The sequence below is a fragment of the Lithobates pipiens genome, unplaced genomic scaffold (genome assembly GCF_037356315.1).
Source record: "Lithobates pipiens isolate NorthernLeopardFrog02 unplaced genomic scaffold, aLitPip1_a1.2 Scaffold_51, whole genome shotgun sequence".
Lineage (NCBI taxonomy): Eukaryota > Metazoa > Chordata > Amphibia > Anura > Ranidae > Lithobates > Lithobates pipiens.
This window is the reverse complement of record NW_027507874.1, coordinates 3,713,414-3,734,880: the sequence shown is the minus strand read 5'-3', so window position 1 is coordinate 3,734,880 and position 21,467 is coordinate 3,713,414. Positions and strand designations below refer to the sequence as shown.

Sequence of the window (21,467 nt, the reverse complement as noted above, 5' to 3'; positions counted from 1 at the left end):
CTGCCTGCTTTAACCCCTTCATTGCCACACTAGCGTTGCATGCAGTGGCAGAGTGGCCCCATCCACGTAAAGTGACTATTATTCCTGCTTTTGCCAAAGCAAGCAGCTAAAGGTGGTAGCGGCTGAGGGGTAGTAAAGACACAGGTGATATTGGTGCGGTAGTATGGGGATTATAGGGTTAAATCAGGCTGAGCCACCACCGAACGCCACTAATGCAATGCAGGCAATAGCGGCGCGGTAGTATGGGGATTATAGGGTTAAATCAGGCAGCACCACCACCAAATGCGATTAATGCAATGCAGGCAATAGCGGTGCGGTAGTATGGGGATTATAAGGTTAAATCAGGCAGCACCACTGCCAAATGCGATTCATGCAATGCAGGCGATAGCGGTGCGGTAGTATGGGGATTATAGGGTTAAATCAGGCAGCGCCACTATCAAATGCGATTAATGCAATGCAGGCAATAGCGGCGTGGTAGTATGGGGATTATAAGGTTAAATCAAGCAGCACCACTGCCAAATGCGATTAATGCAATGCAGGCGATAGCGGCGTGGTAGTATGGGGATTATAGGGTTAAATCAGGCAGCGCCACCATCAAATGCGATTAATGCAATGCAGGCAATAGCGGCATGGTAGTATGGGGATTGTAGGGTTAAATCAGGCAGCACCACCGCCAAATGCGATTAATGCAATGCAGGCAATAGCGGTGCGGTAGTATGGGGATTATAAGGTTAAATCAGGCAGCACCACTGCCAAATGCGAATCATGCAATGCAGGCGATAGCGGTGCGGTAGTATGGGGATTATAGGGTTAAATCAGGCAGCGCCACTATCAAATGCGATTAATGCAATGCAGGCAATAGCGGCGTGGTAGTATGGGGATTATAAGGTTAAATCAGGCAGCACCACCACCAAATGCGATTAATGCAATGCAGGCAATAGCGGTGCGGTAGTATGGGGATTATAAGGTTAAATCAGGCAGCACCACTGCCAAATGCGATTAATGCAATGCAGGCGATAGCGGTGCGGTAGTATGGGGATTATAGGGTTAAATCAGGCAGCGCCACCATCAAATGCGATTAATGCAATGCAGGCAATAGCGGCATGGTAGTATGGGGATTGTAGGGTTAAATCAGGCAGCACCACCACCAAATGCGGCTAATGCAATGCAGGTGATAGCAGTGTGGTAGTATGGGGATTGTAGGGTTAAATCAGGTAGCACCACCGCCGAATGCGACTAATGCAATGCAGGCAATAGGGGCGCGGTAGTACGGGGATTATAGGGTTAAATCAGGCAGCGGCATCGCTAAATGCAATGCAGGTGATAGCGGTGCGGTAGTATGGGGATTATAGGGTTAAATCAGGCAGCGCCACCATCAAATGCGACCAATGCAATGCAGGCAATAGCAGCGCGGTAGTATAGGGATTATAGGGTTAAATCAGGCACCACCACCACCAAATGCGTTTAATGCAATGCAGGCAATAGCGGCGTGGTAGTATGGGGATTATAGGGTTAAATCAAGTAGCGCCACCGCCGAATGCGACTAATGCAATGCAGGCAATAGGGGCACGGTAGTATGGGGATTATAGGGTTAAATCAGGCAGCGGCATCGCTAAATGCAATGCAGGCGATAGCGGCGCGGTAGTATGGAGATTATAGGGTTAAATCAGACAGAGCCACCACCAGACGCCGCTAATGCAATGCAGGTGATAGCAGTGTGGTAGTATAAGGATTATAGGGTTAAATCAGGCAGCGCCACTGATGAATGCAATACAGGTGATAGTGGCGCACTAGTATGGGGATTATAGGGTTAAATCAGGCAGCACCACCACCGAATGCGACTCAGGTCCCTTTCACACTGCCACGACTGGAGAATTGTGCGGTTTTGATGCGATTTCAGGGAACGCCTGTGTAAACTTGAGGTCTACGGACCTCAACTCGCATCCTAGTCGGACCAAAGTAGGGCAGAGACTACTTTGAAGTCGCACAGATATGAATGGTACTCATTGGAAATCATGAGGTATGATTTGTCATGCAACTTTGCAGTCCCAAGTCACAGGACAAGTGACACAAGTGTGAAAGGGAATGCAATGCAAGTCAAATCCGGCAGTGCCGCCACCAAATGCAACTACTGCGACGCAGGTGATTGTGGTGCGGTAGTAGGCTGCCTCCTCACCGTCTGTCAAGCGCCTCTGAAAAAAGATCCAAGCGTGGATCGCTTTTCACAGGAGCGGCGTTCCCTGACACACATGTGAACAAGCTCTAAGAGACAGGCCGCGTACACACGGGCGGACTGTTGGCTCAACTTTGTCCGCTGAACAGTGTTTCAGCGGACAGTCCGCTCGTGTGTGGGGCTTCAGCGGACAGTTTCAGCGGACAGTTTCAGCGGACAGTTTGACGAACAAAGTTTTTCGGAAATTCCGAAAAACTGTCCGCTGAAACTTTGTTTGAGCGAACAGTCCGCCCGTGTGTAGGCCACTTTGGAAATGAGCAAACTGTTCCCGCTCGGAGGAAAGTCCGCTCATTACGAGCGCGTCTCCAGGTAGGCGGGGCCCGTGAAGGAGACGTCGCTGGCCCCGCCGCCTGGTATGGACTTAAAGGGGAACCCCAACGCCGAAAAAATCGGCGTGGGGGTCCCCCCAAAGTCCACAACAGACCCTTGTCCGAGGACGCTACCCGGCCGGCCAGGAAAGGGGGGCGAGCGAGCGCGCCCCCCTCCCGAGCCGTACCAGGCCGCGTGCCCTCAACATGGGGGGTGCCTTGGGGAAGGGGGGGCCGCGCGGCCCCCCCACCCCAAAGCACCTTGTCCCCATGTTGATGAGGACAAGGGCCTCTTCCCGACAACCCTGGCCGTTGGTTGTCGGGGTCTGCGGGCGGGGGGCTTATCGGAATCTGGGAGCCCCCTTTAATAAGGGGGCCCCCGGATACCGGCCCCCCACCCTATGTGAATGAGTATGGGGTACAATGTACCCCCTACCCATTCACCTGTAAAATAAAAGTACCCAAAAAAAAAAACACAACACACGAGATAAAATATTTTATTGCACAGCTCCGGGGGTCTTCCGTCTTCGGGGGTCTTCTCGCCGGACTCCTCCACTATCTTCGTGTAGCTCTTTTGCTAGCAGAGGAGCCCGGCTTTCTTCCTCCCCGCCGCCGGCCTCTTCTCCCGACTTCGGGGGTCTTGTCCCCCTCTTCGGTTCTTCTGCCGGGCCACTGCGCCTTCTTATAGCTCTTTTGCAGGCGGTGGCCCGGTCTTCTGTCGCCGCCGCCTTCCGTTCTTCTGCCGGGCCACCGCGCCTTCTTATAGCTCTTTTGCAGGCGGTGGCCCGGTCTTCTGTCGCCGCTGTCGCCTTCCGGTCGCCTTCCGTTCTTCTTCTTCTCCAGGAGATGTTGACACGTCGCTCTCTCCGGCCGGAATGCCAGAGCCGCGCTGTGCGGCCACTTATATAGTGACAATGGGGCGGTGTCACATGGTATATGTCACATGGGTTGGTCACATGGTGACCCCGCCCCCTTACGATGTCATAGTCCCCATGTGACATCAACCCATGTGACCAACCCATGTGACATATACCATGTGACACCGCCCCATTGAAGAGGCCCTTGTCCTCATCAACATGGGGGACAAGGTGGGGGGGCCACGCGGCCCCCCCTTCCCCAAGGCACCCCCCATGTTGAGGGCACGCGGCCTGGTACGGCTCGGGAGGGGGGGCGCGCTCGCTCGCCCCCCTTTCCTGGCCGGCCGGGTAGCGTGCTCGGACAAGGGTCTGTTGTGGACTTTGGGGGTTCCCCTTTAAGTTCATTCCAGGCGGCGGAGCCCGCGACGTCTCTGTCGCGGGCCCCGCCTACCTGCACACGCGCTCGAAATGAGCGGACTGTTGCCTCGTGTGTGGGCGAGTCCGTTCATTTCAAAAGTTGCGCGGACTTAGTACGACGAACAAAGTTTGCCGTATTTGTCCGCTCAAAAAGTGCCGTGTGTGGGCGTGTTCGTTCATTCAAAAGTTTGAGCGGACTGTTTGACGAACTTAGTTTCGGCAGACAGTCCGCCCGTGTGTACGCGGCCACACACTGTGTGTACAAAACTGAAAACGTGACATTCAGCAAACATTCTCTGCAGGGGAATCTTCCAGGTACATGTGTTTTACAGGACAGTGATTGATTCTCCGCAAGAGAAAATTTGGTGAAAGTCACATTCACAGCTTCATCAACAGACCCCCAAGGGCTTGTTGGTTTACATTTGCAGTTGGGGGGGGGGGGGTTGGCAGTAAAACCATGTGGTTGAGCCTTGTTTTTACCTCCCCTTTTCCCAAACTGCTTCTTCTTTAGCTGCGGCTGAAGTGGAAGGGGGTGTAAATGCTCTGGCTGCAATACTGTGGTTCATGGCTGCATGATCACCAGGATCCATTGAAGTGATTGGGGCCAGACTGCAGCTGCCACGTGGTCGCGGCATTTGGAAAAGTTCAGGGTGGTATCAAAACAAGAGCGCAATGTGCATCCAAATAAATATGCATCAGTCCACACCAAAAGTACTGCTTGCATACCGAAGAGTACACTAGTACCAGTTCAGGGTGATTTCTGTCTGCTGTCTCCTTCCTCTGCTGTCAGCATCAGTCACTTCTAACGAGTTCTCCTGACACCAAGAGAAAAAAGGTGACAGAGGAGGGAGCTCCAGCTGATTGACAGCCTCAGCCCTGTTCCTGTGTGACGGGGGCTGTGTCCCTTTCCTCCAATCAGCTCTCAGACCTCTCCTTGCTGAGCTTTGCAGTGTGTAATTTCAACTCTCTGCCCCCTTTTTTTTCTGACAGCTCAGACAAGCTTTATAAATTCTGGACTTTGAACAGCTGCGCAGGTAAACAGGTACAACTTATGCAGGAGGATTTGTTTCATCTCTGTGGATCACCTGAGGCCAGTCACCTCACTGGGTATGGCACAAAAACGCAGACGTGCCGTCGCACACACAGTAGTGTGAACTGAGCCTTAGGTAGGTTAGTTGGTTCTTACATTACATGGTTTTTGTAGGCGTCAGGGCTGGTTCACACTATGCGCTGCATCTGGCGTTTTTCTGCACCTGATCAATGCATGACAAGGGCACGTGGAAACGCAGTCTTGGCGCATGCGCAGGAAATGTAAGCTTTTATATCACCATGCAGAGCACAACAAGGTCAGCTTTAACACAGTCTGCCCGGAGACTAAATTAAAAGTGCAGTTTATGAATGTAGTAGTAAGATCATCCATAAAATGGAAGTCTTTACTAGCTACATAATAGAACGCAACAGTAACACCCAAATGCGTTTCCTTTGCTATGAAGAAGGCTATTGTAACCGAAATGCGCTACTGTTGTGTACTGTTATGTAGCCATTAAAGGGGCGTTCCGGCCGCAATTTTTTTAAAGAAAAAAGTCAGCAGCTACAAACTGGTTGAATTTCTGCCAGCAAAAGATTAAGAGCAGGTTCTCAATTTTTCAGACGGAAAAAGTTTCTATCGGAAATTCCGATTGTGTGTATGCAAAAACTCACGCATGCTCAGATTCGACTACGAGGCGGAAGCTATTGGCTACTGGCTATTGAACGTCCCTTTTCTAGTCGTTCTCGACGGTCGGAATTTGGTGTGAGCGTGTGTATGCAAGACAGCTTGAGCGAAATCCCGTCGGAATTCCATCGGGAAAAACATCAGAGCTTTTTCAGACCAAAATTTTGATCGTGTATACACAGCATAACAGGTTTCCTTTTCTATAGATTGCCCTGTATTTGGCTTCATCCATCATCCCATCAACTCTGACCAGCTTCCCTGTCCCTGCTGAAGAAAAGCATCCCCACAACATGATGCTGCCACCACCATGTTTCACGGTGGGGATGGTGTGTTCAGGGTGATGTGCAGAATTAGTTTTCCACCACACATAGTGCTTTTCTTATAGGCCAAAAAGTAAAATTTTGGTCTCATCTGACCAGAGCACCTTCTTCCACATGTTTGCTGTGTCCCCCACATGGCTTCTCGCAAAATGGACTTCTTATGGCTTTCTTTCAACAATGGCTTTCTTGTTGCCACTCTTCCATAAAGGGCAGATTTGTGGAGAGCACGACTAATAGTTGTCCTGTGGACAGATTCTCCCACCTGAGCTGTGGATCTCTGCAGCTTCTCCAGAGTTACCATGGGCCTCTTGGCTGCTTCTCTGATTAATGCTCTCCTTGCCCGGCCTGTCAGTTTAGGTGGACGGCCATGTCCTGGTAGGTTTGCAGTTGGTTCCACTAGATTTTTGTTAGGGGTATCGGAGTAAAGGGGGCTGAATACAAATGCACGCCACACTTTTAACATATTTATTTGTAAAATATGTTGAAAACCATTTACTATTTTCCTTTTACTTCACAATTATGTGCCACTGTGTGTTGGTCTATCACGTAAAATCCCAATAAAATACATTTACGTTTTTGGGGGAGTGGTCTGACCTTGAGAGAAGATGGCCGCTTAGCCTGAAATCTCTCTCCGACAGCTGCTTCTTCGGTAAAATAAGAGACTTTCACCCAGATACAATGGGCACTGCCTCCAACGGCAACTGTGCCACCCAATCTCGGAGATTTTCTGCACTCAGACAGAAAACATGGCGGCTCCCCATCACGGATCCTCCCAAGCCACAAGCACAGCAGGAACGGACTCTGCACACCAGACCTCCTCTCGCCAACCTTCCTCCCCACCAGCGGTTCCTACTCCACAATCGCCATAGCTTAATCTGAACAACCTAAGGGTGGTTGCAGATAACTTTAAAGACATGCTGTCAGCGGTAATCTCAGACCTCCGCCATGATATTCTAGCACTGACAGGCAGAGTGCAGGAGCCCACTATGGAACAGCCCTGAGACACATGCACCAAGCTGTGGGCACTCTGCAGCTAAGAGACATGAACCGCCACATGGAAAATTTGGACAACAGAGGGAGAAGTCACAGTCTCAGAGTGAGAGGCTTATCTGAAACAGTAGAACCAGATCAGTTGCCGCAAACAGTGGTGAGTCTATTTAACAAACTATTAGACAGACCACATGCAACCTGGACTTGAACCTGGGACCTCAAATGTGTCTGCGCAATGAATCTTCTCTCTGAGCTATCTGAGATGCTGGACAGTGCCTTGTCAGATCCTTTAGACAACCCTGCCTTGTACCTTGATTTCAGCTGAACCTTGAACTCTTTGCTCCTCCCATGAACTTCCTGATATAAGCCATGTCTCTGCACTTCCTCCTTGCCAGAATATTGTGCTATCTCCAACCTGTATCTCGCTCCTGTCTTCCCTGCTGTCGTTTATATTTGCTGCTGCTCATTATCGACCCTTGGCTTGTTCCACGACTACGCTTGTGCCTAAACCCAACCTGCAACAACTCATTACCGACCTTTTGGCTTGCTTATTGACCACGCTTCTGTTTGATCCTTACCTGCTCATCCGCTACTGGACCCCGGCATGCTCACCTCCTGGTGGGGCGATCCTGAGGACCGTGACTTGGTACTAACACGCAGCTAAATCCATCTCCACCATCGGGAGCTCTGGCGAAAACCGGTTAGTACTTAGACTCCGCACCTCAGGTGAGCCTGTGTCTTCTGCCAGGGTGACTGCCTGTGTACCTATCCTGCTGGTTAGTGGTAGTCCTGCAACTGCTATAGCAATTGGTCTTCGAGCCTGACCCCTGATTGTGACAGAATATCCTGACCCAAAACATGGAGGCCGCTATAGCAAATGCCGTGGCTCCGTTCAGGCAGCAAATTGCAGAGCTGCAGGAGTTCGATGTCACTTACCAAGAAAAATTCTCCGTACTGGAAGGTGTGGTGAAGGAGCAGCACGAAGAGATCCGTGCTCTGACAAAACATTTGCTGGATCTACATTCCCGAGATTATACTAACGCACATATGCCTCACCCACCCAAGTTTAATGGCGACCACCACCATTACAGAGGTTTTCTTAACCAGTGTCGCATCTATTTCCAAATGCGACCCACATTCATTTCTGAAAGACAGAAGGTAATGTTTATCAACCTCCTGACTGGGGAAGCTCTAGCCTGGGCCTCCCCCTATATCGAACAAGACAGTGCCATGCTGAATAATTTCCAGACTTTCGAGGATGCAATGAATCAAGTTTTTGATGATCTCAACCGCTGCACTATGGCTGAAGCAAAGTTGCATAGTTTACGGCAGGGTAAACACTCTGTTGCTGAGTACACAACTGAATTCAGATGTTGGATGACAGACACCACTTGGAACCCAGCAGCGCAAAAAAGTCAGTTCCGCCAAGGGCTTTCTGAACAGGTAAAAGATGAGCTTGCCAGAGTAGAGACTCCTAATGATCTCGAAGGCTTCATCCAACTATATATCCGAGTTTATCAGAGGCTTACAGAAAGGAGGAAGGAGAGGCTGGGAATGCTTGGAAGTAATGGTGGCATTCGTTTCTCTGCTAGTCAATTTGTTCAGAAGGATCCCAGAGTTTCTCCAGATTCTGACACAGCTGAACCTATGCAGGTTGATGCAATTAAGAGAACCCTTTCTTTTCAGGAGAAAGAAAGAAGATGTTCGGAGAACCTCTGTCTATATTGTGGAGACTCTGGGCATTACGCAGTTAACTGTCCTAACAAGGTTAGAAGAACAATTGCGGTGACTGATGTGATCCTGCCTGAACAAATCAACTCTATTACCCAGTCTATCTCCCCATTGATTCTCAAAGAAAATAAAGTAAATTCTCCACTGTCTCATTTTGTCATACCTATTAAGCTTATTTCTGAGGGCTGTGAAATCCACTGCTCTGCTATGCTGGACTTTGGGGCTGGAGGAAACTTTATGGACATAGAGTTTGCCCACCGCAATAACATTCAAGCCAGAAATACATCTGCTCAAATTGAGATGGAGACGGTTGATGGTTCCCCCTTATCCTCAGGACCTGTTACCCATAAAACAGTTCCTCTGGTAACCCAGTTTGAGGCTGACCATCGTGAGACCATCAGCTTTCAGTTGATCACATCACCCAAATTTCCCGTCATTTTGGCCATTCCTTGGTTCTCCACTCACAATCCCTCTATCAACTGGGGAACACGGATTTCACATCTTCCCACTGCAAGGAACACTGTAGGGAATCTTACCAAACAAGTTCTCCACTGGTCAAGGAATTGCAAGTTGGTGTGGTAACTACACAGTCATATCACAACTTGCCTCCACAATACCATGCGTTCCGGGATGTCTGTGATAAGAAAAATGCAGATCAATTACCTCCTAACCGCCCATACAATTGCCCCACTGAGCTGATCCCAGGGGCTGAAATACCTTTCGACCGCCTTTTTAATCTGTCAGAACCTGAATTAAAAGGGCTCAGGGAGTGGCTTGATGAAAATTTAGAGAAGGGTTTTATTAGACACTCAACATCTCCTGCAGGAGCAGCCCTATTCTTTGTTGAAAAGAAAGACTTCACCTTGCGTCCATGCATTGATTACAGGCACATAAATAAGGTCACTATTAAAAACCGTTATCCACATGCCCTTGATCTCGGATATGTTGGAAAGACTTCATTCTGCCAAAGTGTTTACAAAACTTGACCTACAGGGGGCATATAACCTGGTCCGTATTCGTCCAGTAGACAAATGGAAAACCGCCATAGAAACAGATATGGACATTTTGAGTCCTTGGTCATGCCTTTTGGTCTCTGCAATGCCCCTGCGACCTTTCAACACTTCATAAACAATGTTTTTCGAGATCTGTTGGACCAATTTGTCATTGCTTATCCGGATGACATCCTTATCTTTTCCGACAACCTGGAAGAGCACCGCAAGCATGTTTGCACTGTCTTTGAAAGATTAAGGCAGAATCGACTTTACATCAAACTGGACAAGTGTGAGTTTGAACAAGCCCAGATCCAGTTCTTAGGGTATATTATTTCTCCAGCTGGAGTGAGCATGGATCCCGAGAAGGTTAAAGTAGTGGTAGATTGGCCTGCCCCTGGAAACATTAAGGAAATCCAACGATTTGTCGGGTTTGCCAACTTTTACAGAAAATTTATAAGGAACTTCTCTAAGGTGATAGCTCCAATTACCCAACTAACAAAGAAAGGGGTGCCCTTTGTGTGGACATCTGAGGTGCAGGCTGCTTTTGGAAAGTTAAAAACTCTTTTTACTTCTTCACCAGTATTGGTACATCCCAATCCTGAATTATCTTTTATAGTGGAAGTGGATGCTTCGGACTCTGCCGTGGGAGCTATCCTCTCTCAACAACGTGGTGAAAAGATGCAGCTTCATCCTTGCGCTTACTTCTCTCGTTTAATGTCTTCAGCCGAAAGAAATTATGATATTGGGAATAAGGAGTTACTGGCAATTAAGGAAGCATTTTCTGAATGGAGGCATTTGCTGGAAGGCGCTAAGTATCCTGTGACCGTTCTCACAGATCATCAGAATCTGGAATTCATTCGTTCTGCCAAGAGATTGTCTTCTAGACAAGCACGTTGGTCATTGTTCTTTTCCAGGTTCAATTTTATTATCTCATATCGACCTGGGTCAAGGAATGGTAAGGCCTTATCACGAATGTAAACAACTCTGAATACACAGTCCTGCCACAAAAGAACTTTCTAGGTGCTCCAAGTTCTAAAGCACTCTTGAGTCTCCTCAAGGAAGGGTATGAGAATGACCCACTCCTCAAAAATCCTCCTATGGACATCATCCTTGAGTACAAAAATGACTTCTGGAAACAAGCACAACGCCTCTATGTACCTGAAGTTGCTCAGGTTGAAGTCCTCAAGTTGGTTCATGACTCCAAACTTGCTGGACATTTTGGAGTTTCTAAGACAGGGGAACTTTTATCCCGTTCCTTTTGGTGGCCTGGGTACAACAGAGATGTCAAAGGTTATGTAGCCTCGTGCCTGGTCTGTGCTCGCAATAAGACACCCCAAGCTTCTCCTTTGGGGTTGCTCCAGCCACTCCCTGTCGCATCAAGACCATGGGGATCAATTACTATGGACTTTGTCGTCGATTTACCCCCCTCTAAAGAAATTACCACTATCTTGGTTGTTATTGACCGCTTCACGAAGATGGCTCACTTTATACCGGTCAAGGGGGTACCCTCTGTAGAACAAACTGCAGAGTTGATGGTTCGAGAAATCTATAGACTACATGGAATTCCAGAAGATGTAGTTTCTGACAGAAGAGTAAAGTTCACTTCAAAATTTTGGAAAAGCTTTTGCTCAGCTCTAGGAGTAACAATCTATCTTCTGCTTTTCATCCTCAGTCTAATGGTCAGACCGAGAGGACCAATCAAATGTTAGAGCAGTACCTTCGATGCTTTGTTAATTATCTTCAGGATGACTGGGTGGACTATCTTCCTACAGCGGAGTGTGCTTATAACAATTCTAAACATAGCTCCACCTCTCAGACCTCTTTTTTCCTAAATACTGGGCATCATCCAGCTTTTATCCCTGATCTCCCTATCTCAACTCCGATCCCTGCTGTTACCAACAGATTAACTGCTTTACAGGAGATCCAGGATAAATTGATCGAGACTTTGAGGGAAGCTCAGGAAAGTTACAAGAAGGCTGCAGATAGACATCGCAGAGCACTTCCTACCTTTCATGTGGGTGATCAAGTTTGGTTATGTACTAAAAATCTGAAGGTTCAAGTTCCATCGGCAAAGTTGGGACAAAAGTTTGTGGGACCTTTCCAGATCTCGGCCCAGATCAACCCATTCGTCTTTCGCCTAAAACTTCCAGCCAAAATGAAGATTCACCCTGTGTTTCACATATCGCTATTCAAACCTTTTCACGAAAATACTTTTTCGGAGAGAATTCTTCCACCCCCTCCACCTGTTAAGGTACAAGGTGAAGAAGAATATGTAGTGGAGAAAATTCTTGATTCCAGGATCTATGGGAACAAATTGCAATATCTGGTTCAATGGGAAGGATATGGGCGATCCTGAGGACCGTGACCTGGTACTAACACGCAGCTAAATCCATCTCCACCATCAGGAGCTCTGGTGAAAACCGGTTAGTACTTAGACTCCGCACCTCAGGTGAGCCTGTGTCATCTGCCAGGGTGACTGCCTGTATACCTATCCTGCTGGTTAGTGGTAGTCCTGCAACTGCTATAGCAATTGGTTTTCGAGTCTGACCCCTGATCGTGACAATAGCACTAGAACACATACATAGAGCTCTCAGGCCATGGGCAGAGACACAGACCCACCCAAAGACGCTTATGCTGCCTAGTGGACTTTTGGTTAAAGGAGGAGATTCTGCAGAAAGCCCACAATAGAATTCAAATCTCCCATGCTGGCAGCGACGTCAAAATCTACCAAGATCTCTCTGCTATTACCCTGCAACACCGCAGTGTCATACAGCCCTTACTGGAAACTCTATGTGCAAAAGAAGTCCACTACAACTGGAAATTCCCCTTCTGCCTATCCGCAACTTACCAAAGCAGAACAGCATCATTAAGGGTACCCGAAGATATCCCACAGTTCTGTGACACCCTCAAAATTCCACTAGTAGAGGTCCTGAACTGGTACGCAGCATTTTGACCCACCTACCGGAGAACCGCTCCTCCTAGAGAAGAACCTATGGATGCTCAAGAGCAGAGGACATGTCGCCACCGCTAATCATCTATAACCCGTGATCTCTCTTGGTTGAGGCCTATATCCAGGTACAAGCCTGACGAAAGCTCCGCAACTTCGAAGGGCTTGCCAAGAATACTGATATGGAACCCCTGATGTGTTCAAACCATGAGATGAGTACCTTACTTACCTTAAGTACCTTATATCGCCTGTTAATAACCCAACCCTGGAAATTAACATTGACAGACCTACTTGAAATCTGACACTTCAAATGAGTCTCTGACCTACCTTTAAACAGAAGCAGCCTACCCTTTGAAAATGGGCTCTAAGCCAACTAAAAGCCCTTACAAATTTTACCCACATTCAGGTCCTATCACTGACCACCCTGTATACCCCAAACATGGCACAGAACACGGGCTGTTATTTCCTGGTAGCAGAACCCATATGTGCTCCTCACACCTGTGCACACCTCTCCTGGACATGATGCTTGTCTTTAGACACTACCTGCGGGACTTAAAATACACTTCCTTGTGCTAGAGAAACTTAACCCAAAACCCACTGATATTTCTTTCTCTGACTGAAAATGGGGTTAGAGCAACCCTTTTTTTTTCGATAAGAAATAGAGCTGCTCTACCATATGCCCACACCCTCACAACTACGAACCTCGTTCAGTTGGTAGTGTGGATAATGATCTCAAAGACTAATATGTTAATGTAAACATCTTCCCTTACAGGTGGTGAACGGTCAAGATGACTCACAGAAGTTAATACTGGGTAACACCGAAACACTATCCAGACACATCACCCATAGGTCATACCCTGCCTTATCTTTACTGCATCACAAACCCTACTCCATATGATCCCAGATAATACCACTCCAGATACCTGGACTTACTTCTTACTAACAATGTGACCCTGGTACACTCCTCTGAGTCATCTGCAATGCATATTATATAACTTATCTTCATCCCCTAACGGGAATGTATACAAGGCCTAGCTCATGAAATTCTACATGTGATCTAGGGAAGCCTACATCTGTGTTATTAGCCTCTAGGGAGTGATACATTACCAAGGATAAGACCTGTAAGACCTAGTGGCAGAACACAGCGCAGATCCCATAGAAGATTGTAACAAAGGTAACATGATATATATGGTCTCAACTATCACTAACTGCACCAAAGGGCACTACTAATATCATAAGCAATACTACCAAACCCCAATTGGCTACTACATCCCTCCTGGGAAAACATGGTTTTATTTAGCTCTCCCACTCTCCTCCACATGGTACCTCTCCGGAATGTTGTTTATTTCTTAATTGAAAGGTTATCTGAAAGTTATATGACGACACTTAGTTACGAAGTTCCAGAGCTCACTCAAGATTATTTTTGCTCCCCACCCAAAAAAAATTGTGTTCTATACAGTTGTGTGACATCTTTGTACTTGTAGATACCTGTTCTCAGCCCGTAATATACGTAGGCAAACTTAACTATCTCCCTACCTGGCAACAATTTTAGCTCCACCCCATGAAAAGTCCACTTAAGTGACTAACCTAACCTAACCTAACCATCTGTCTGGAGAGATCACTCACTGACTTTCCACTTTTCCCAGGCTGCTTCCCACAGAGTGGTGAATCCAGTAGGCACGTTCTCTTTCAGAATACACCACTCATCCTACCCGACATCTACGTACGCAAACCATGTTGAAAACCCATACAAGTGAGTTGGTTCTCACCTGTTGCTGGTAATCACCGCTACCGATACACTTCCCTCTTCCCACCTACCTAATCTCTCGCCTCTAACACACCTCCAAGTCCTCCCCCCCCCCATTCCCCTACCCCCCTCCATTCTCCTCTGACGACACAAAGACTAATTCACAGCATAGAAAGGGACCCCCCCCCCCCCCGCCTCTGACACTACTTTGACCCAGTGAGCATAACAGTCCTGCAGGGGAGGACTGACAACTCATGGGGCCCCCGGGCAATAGGAGATTATGGGGCCCCCAGGCAATCAGAGATTATGGGGCCACACATTATACACAAACAGACACAGTATAAAATCACACAGGTTACACATACATGTACACACGGTATACACAGATATGTTTCTATTGGCTGAGAAGGTACTGGAGAGGTGGAGCAGCTATAATCTCTGGATTTTTAGACCAAAAGGATGTCGGCAAGGGACATTTCAGATGGCAGATGTAAAAAAAACACAGATTTTTACATACTGTCCTTGGTTTTACTGCGGCTGGCAACCCTGATGGGGCCCCCTAGTGGCCCGGGGCCCTCGGGCAGTGCCCGAGTTGCTGAATGGTCAGTCCACCCCTGCAGTCCTGCGAATATTGCATCTTCCCAGCAACAGGACCACAAGCTCCACCTAAAAATGATCTCTCTCAATGCCCTGGCCTCAACATACCAGAAAAACGATCACGCTTATTCTTATCCATGCAAAGGAACAAAGCAGACATAGTCTTTCTACAAGAGACACACTTTAAAAAGGTGATGTCCCCAAAAGGACTAATCCCCACTACCCCACAGTTGTGCATGCAACTTAGCCTCTAAATCTAATGGAGTATCAATACTAATGGCCAAAAACTGTCCCTTTCACACCTTATGCCGCATACACACAATCGCACATTCTGCCAACAAAATCCATGGGATTTTTTCCGACGGATGTTGGGTAAAACTTGTCTTTCATACACTCGGAATGTCAAGAATGCGGTGACGTACGACGAGCCGAGAAAATTTAAGTTCCATAGCCAGTGCGGCTCTTCTGCTTGATTCCGAGCATGCGTGGAACTTTGTGCGTCGGAACTGTGTACACACAATCTGAATTCCGTTATGGATTTTGTTTTTTGGAAAATTTGAGATCCAGATCTCAAATTTTGTGTGTGGGAATTTCCGATGGAAAATGTCCAAAGGAGCCTACACACGGTCAGAATTTCCGACCACAAGCTCCCATCGAACATTTCCCATCGGAAAATCCGACAGTGTGTACGCGATATTAGATTCACTGTCAGACAAAGAAGGTAGATACCTCTTTCTAAAAGGCTAAATAAGAGGGAAGCCTTTTACCCATGTCAATATTTATGCTCCAAATTCACACCAAGTAACCTTCTTCTGTAAAATTACCCACCTGCTTGCATAATTTAGAGAGGGCATCCTGATACTAGGGGGGCGATTTCAATGCTGCGCTGAATCCACTTTAGGACACGTCAAATAGTGCGTCCTCCCTTCCCTACAAAGCTCTTCAAGCCATTAAAACATGCATGAAGGAACTTACACTTCATGGCGTATGGCGCACGCTAAATCCGCATACCAAAGATTATTCGTTTTTCTCAGCCGCACACCAACGTCATCCAAGACTCGATTACCTTTTCATATTCCAGCAAGACTTATCAATGCTTTCCCGTGCGACTATTGATCCTGTCCTTAGGAATTCCAGATTCTTCCACCCACTCTTCACTCTGGCGTCTAGACCCATCTCTCCTCACTGACCCCATCTTGGTAAATGAGATACAAAAATGTCTACGCCAATACTTCACAGAAAATGAGCACCCTGATACCTCCCAGATAATTAAATGGGAAGCGCACAAATGTGTGGTGAGAGGAGAACTCATAGCCCTATCAGCCAAGCGTAGACTTGAACGACGAGCACTTCTTAACGCCTTGATTGTTCAAATCCACAAGTTGGAGAGAGAACACAAGATGTCGCAGGCGACGCATTCCTTCTCAGATCTGATTCAAGCCAGAAACAAGCTTAAAATCAGGGGAAAATTATGGGTGTGTGTTATACGCTGATCCCCCGCTGATTGTGAGCTTCTCTGCGTCTTTCAGACGCTCTTGGCGGCTTTTGACTATTTTCAGCCGCACTCGGCTGCTTTCGGTGGCTTTCAGAAAGCCAAAAGCCGCCGAGAACGGCCGAGTTCGGCCCGAAAGCCGCGAGAACGGCCGAGTTCGGCCCGAAAGCCGCCGAGAAAGGCTGAAAATAGCCAAAAGCTGCCGAGAATGGCCGAATGCCGCTGAAAATAGCTGAAAGAGAACGGCCGAGAGCTACCGAGCGCCACCGAGATACACAGGACATCCGCTCTGTATCTCGGGGGCGCCATTTTTAAGCGGCAAGCCTGCAACGACACTGACAAGGCTGCAATGCAAGGCTGCAAATGACACTGATAAGGCTGCATTGATGGGCATTTAAATGTAATTTTTTTTCCTTAAACTTCCCTCCGAAAAGTTTTTTTTCCTTAAAATTCCCTCCTAAACTTGGGGTGCGTGTTATACGCCGATAAATACGGTACTTTTTTTGCACCTGAATTTTGGTAGCCTTCGGTCTATTTGTCTATACTATCCCTTCTTGGAGGCAAATATCGGTCAGTAGGATCGCAGGACGTAAATTCTGATAAGCAACAAAAAAGACTTTTGGTGGTATATTTATTATAGTTGTCAACTGTTCCAGATCCTGTGGGGCAGTCCTGGGATATTGGACATTGTCCTGTAGCATTCAACAATCAGTGTAGATGGGCAACAGGGTACCAAGTGCTGGAACCCGCTTATTTATTTCAGATACTTATATAGCGCCATCAATTTACACAGCGCATTACATATATATTGTACATTCAGATCAGTCCCTGCCCTCAAGGAGCTTCCAATCTAAGATCCCTAACACAAATTTATACATACACTATATTACCAAAAGTATTGGGACGCCTGCCTTTACAGGCACATGAACTTTAATGGCATCCCAGTCTTAGTTTGTAGGGTTCAATATTGAGTTGGCCCACCCTTTGCAGCTATAACAGCTTCAACTCTTCTGGGAAGGCCGTCCACAAGGTTTAGTAGTGCGTTTATGGGAATGTTTGATCATTCTTCCAGAAGTGCATTTGTAAAGGTCAAGCACTGATGTGGACAAGAAGGCCTGACTCACAGTCTCCACTATAATTCCTCCCAAAGGTGTTCTTTTGGGTTGAGTTCAGCCTTCCCAGAATAATTAAAGCTGTTATAAGCTGCAAAGAGTTGGCCAACTCAATATTGAACCCTACAGACTAAGACGCCATTAAAGTTCATGTGTGTGTAATCTAGTGTAACCTAACAGCAAACCGTTGGAGTGTGGGAGGAAACCCACGCAGGCACAGAGAGAACATGTAAACTCCAGGCAGGCAGTGCCGTGGTTGGGATTTGAACCGATGACCATTGTGCTGCTAAACAGAAGTGCTAACCACTTAGCCTTTGCTTCAACACTGCAAACCATGCCATCTCTGTTGGGTGGAGTGAAACATCCGTTTTGGGTTGACTAACCCTTTGATGCTGATACAGAAAGGCTTCGGGTGAGGTGACCAGTGATGTTATGCAAATAAGCCCAACTTTAAGTATTCCCACATGGTGGGAATACAGGAGGTGTGCTGTTGGGTTTTGGTCACAACAATATGCAGGCCAATTCATTTTTCATACTCCTACCTCAGGCGGCCTTAACAGGACAGAAATATAATATACAAACTTATTGGAGAGGTGTCCTCCAGCAGTGTCGCATTGCTAGTCAATGAGCTCTTCAGGACAACTGATTATGCTGAAGATTACATTGATCTGCAATTATTTACCTGTATCCAATGTGATCCATTGGATGCATAAAGTCCAACTCCAAAGAATGGAAAAAAAATAAACCCAAATATTTCCATCTTGTTGTCAATCCCTGGTTTGCGGTTTGCTTGGCGATAGGCGGTAAGCGCCATTTTGTTAGATCACACACACTGGGTCTGCTATTTGTGATTATGTAGCCTTTTAACTATATTGTACACTGATATGTATTTCATAACAATTTTGTCTTTTGTATACTAATTTTTTATTAAATTTATTGTTAGTTGCACATTTCCCCTGAAGAAGCTTATTGCGAAACATGTTGGGAACAAGTGCGATCAGCCTGTCAACTTTTACTGCTGGGATCCCTCTAGTCCAGTAATAATGCGCACATTGCTTCTTGTATTTTTGTATACTATATTTGATACTATCATGCTTTTTTAATGTACATTAATAAATTAATATGAATTTTTATTATATTTTGTTTTAGTTTTGTCATTTTCTGCACCGCTGAAAAATCCACCTTGCCCTTTTTTCCCCTCCTTTCCCCTTCCTACCATGTAATTTCATATATACTAGGGGATGAGGTGCCTATTTCTTTACGGTGTTACTGGGTTGGTTGGACCAATTTTTTTCTATTTCCCCAACCCAACCCAAGTCTCAAAGCATTTTTTATTCTTTCCACTTTCCAGTGCTGCGCCTTTTGTCCTCCACCAGTCCCAACTGCAGCACCTCTCCTGGAATGCCCAGCATCACTTAGTCTACTTCCTTTGAGCCCAGGGAATCAAGAACACACTTCTTGGGGGTGCATTATGAAGCCCCTTAGGCTCACAGGAGAATATTACAGAGAGCCGACCCCTTCATCATTACATGGCACTGTACGCTAAATCAGGGTTTTTCTAAACAAAACTTTCTAAACAAAGGGCCAGTTTATTGTCCTGCAGGCTTTAGGGGAACCAGATTGTGGCCAGCAGAAGTAAAAAATGCCCCGGCGTCAGTGGAAGTAAACCATGCCCCATCTTTGGTTTTAGTAAGAGAGATAGAGCAAAAATCTGGGGTCGTCTTATACGCCAGATATAAAGCTGGGGTTATCATATGCCAGCTGTCCGCTGGATGTTAAGCCCTCCGGATACTCGCCGAGTGTGCGGTTATACTGTATACATACAATATACACTGCTGAGCCAATCCCGGCGAGCGATGTATTCTATTAATGAATACAGCACCTGCTCGGATTGGAGTAACAACCTCTGCAGCCTGCTCGGATTGGCTGTGAGAGTCAGAGGCGCGGACTGATGATGTAACAGCCTCTGCCAATCCGAGCAGGCATTGTATGCAATAATAGAAGGCATAGCTTGCCGTGATTGGCTCAGGGCGGTATATTATATGTATACTGTGAGACAGCATGTTACCTGGCGCCAACTTCGTTTCTGAACATACGGAAGTCCCGCACAAGGGGGTCGTCTTATACAGTGAGTACAGCACAAAACCAACTTTTTAAATTGAAAAGTAGGGGGTTGTCTTATATGCCCAGCCGCCTTATACGCCGCCAAATACGGTAAGTGGGAGGAGTAGTGCCCTGTTGCTGGTATTCAGTGGAGGAATGGTGCCCCGTTATTGGTGTCAGTGGGAGGAATGGTGCACCATTATTGGTGTCAATGGGAGAAATGGTGCACCATTATTGGTGTTAGTGGGAGGAATGGTCTCCCATTATTGGTGTCAGTGGGAGGAATGGTCCCCCATTATTGGTGTCAGTGGGAGGAATGGTCCCCCATTATTGGTGTCAATGGGAGGAATGGTGCACCATTATTGGTGTTAGTGGGAGGAATGGTGCACCATTATTGGTGTTAGTGGGAGGAATGGTCCCCCATTATTGGTGTCAGTGGGAGGAATGGTACCCCATTATTGGTGTTAGTGGGAGGAATGGTCCCCCATTATTGGTGTCAGTGGGAGGAATGGTGTACCATTATTGGTGTTAGTGGGAGGAATGGTGCACCATTATTGGTGTCAGTGGGAGGGATGGTGCACCATTATTGGTGTTAGTGGGAGGAATGGTGGTGCACCATTATTGGTGTTAGTGGGAGGAATGGTGCACCATTATTGGTGTTAGTGGGAGGAATGGTCCCCCATTATTGGTGTCAGTGGGAGGAATGGTACCCCATTATTGGTGTTAGTGGGAGGAATGGTCCCCCATTATTGGTGTCAATGGGAGGAATGGTGCACCATTATTGGTGTTAGTGGGAGGAATGGTCCCCCATTATTGGTGTCAGTGGGAGGAATGGTACCCCATTATTGGTGTTAGTGGGAGGAATGGTCCCCCATTATTGGTGTCAATGGGAGGAATGGTGCACCATTATTGGTGTTAGTGGGAGGAATGGTGGTGCACCATTATTGGTGTTAGTGGGAGGAATGGTGCACCATTATTGGTGTTAGTGGGAGGAATGGTCCCCCATTATTGGTGTCAGTGGGAGGAATGGTACCCCATTATTGGTGTTAGTGGGAGGAATGGTCCCCCATTATTGGTGTCAATGGGAGGAATGGTGCACCATTATTGGTGTTAGTGGGAGGAATGGTCCCCCATTATTGGTGTCAGTGGGAGGAATGGTACCCCATTATTGGTGTTAGTGGGAGGAATGGTCCCCCATTATTGGTGTCAATGGGAGGAATGGTGCACCATTATTGGTGTTAGTGGGAGGAATGGTGGTGCACCATTATTGGTGTTAGTGGGAGGAATGGTGCACCATTATTGGTGTTAGTGGGAGGAATGGTCCCCCATTATTGGTGTCAGTGGGAGGAATGGTACCCCATTATTGGTGTTAGTGGGAGGAATGGTCCCCCATTATTGGTGTCAATGGGAGGAATGGTGCACCATTATTGGTGTTAGTGGGAGGAATGGTCCCCCATTATTGGTGTCAGTGGGAGGAATGGTACCCCATTATTGGTGTTAATGGGAGGAATGGTCCCCCATTATTGGTGTCAATGGGAGGAATGGTGCACCATTATTGGTGTCAGTGGGAGGAATGGTCCCCCATTATTGGTGTCAGTGGGAGGAATGGTGCACCATTATTGGTGTTAGTGGGAGGAATGGTGGTGCACCATTATTGGTGTTAGTGGGAGGAATGGTGCACCATTATTGGTGTTAGTGGGAGGAATGGTCCCCCATTATTGGTGTCAGTGGGAGGAATGGTACCCCATTATTGGTGTTAGTGGGAGGAATGGTCCCCCATTATTGGTGTCAATGGGAGGAATGGTGCACCATTATTGGTGTTAGTGGGAGGAATGGTCCCCCATTATTGGTGTCAGTGGGAGGAATGGTACCCCATTATTGGTGTTAGTGGGAGGAATGGTCCCCCA

General features: G+C 47.2%; 1 protein-coding gene across 1 annotated transcript in view; it reads left to right on the top strand.

Moving 5' to 3' along the window:
* The window catches only part of LOC143957207 (uncharacterized), a 441,673-nt gene that overhangs the window by 291,081 nt on the left and 129,125 nt on the right, over window positions 1–21,467 (top strand). The window lies entirely within an intron of this gene.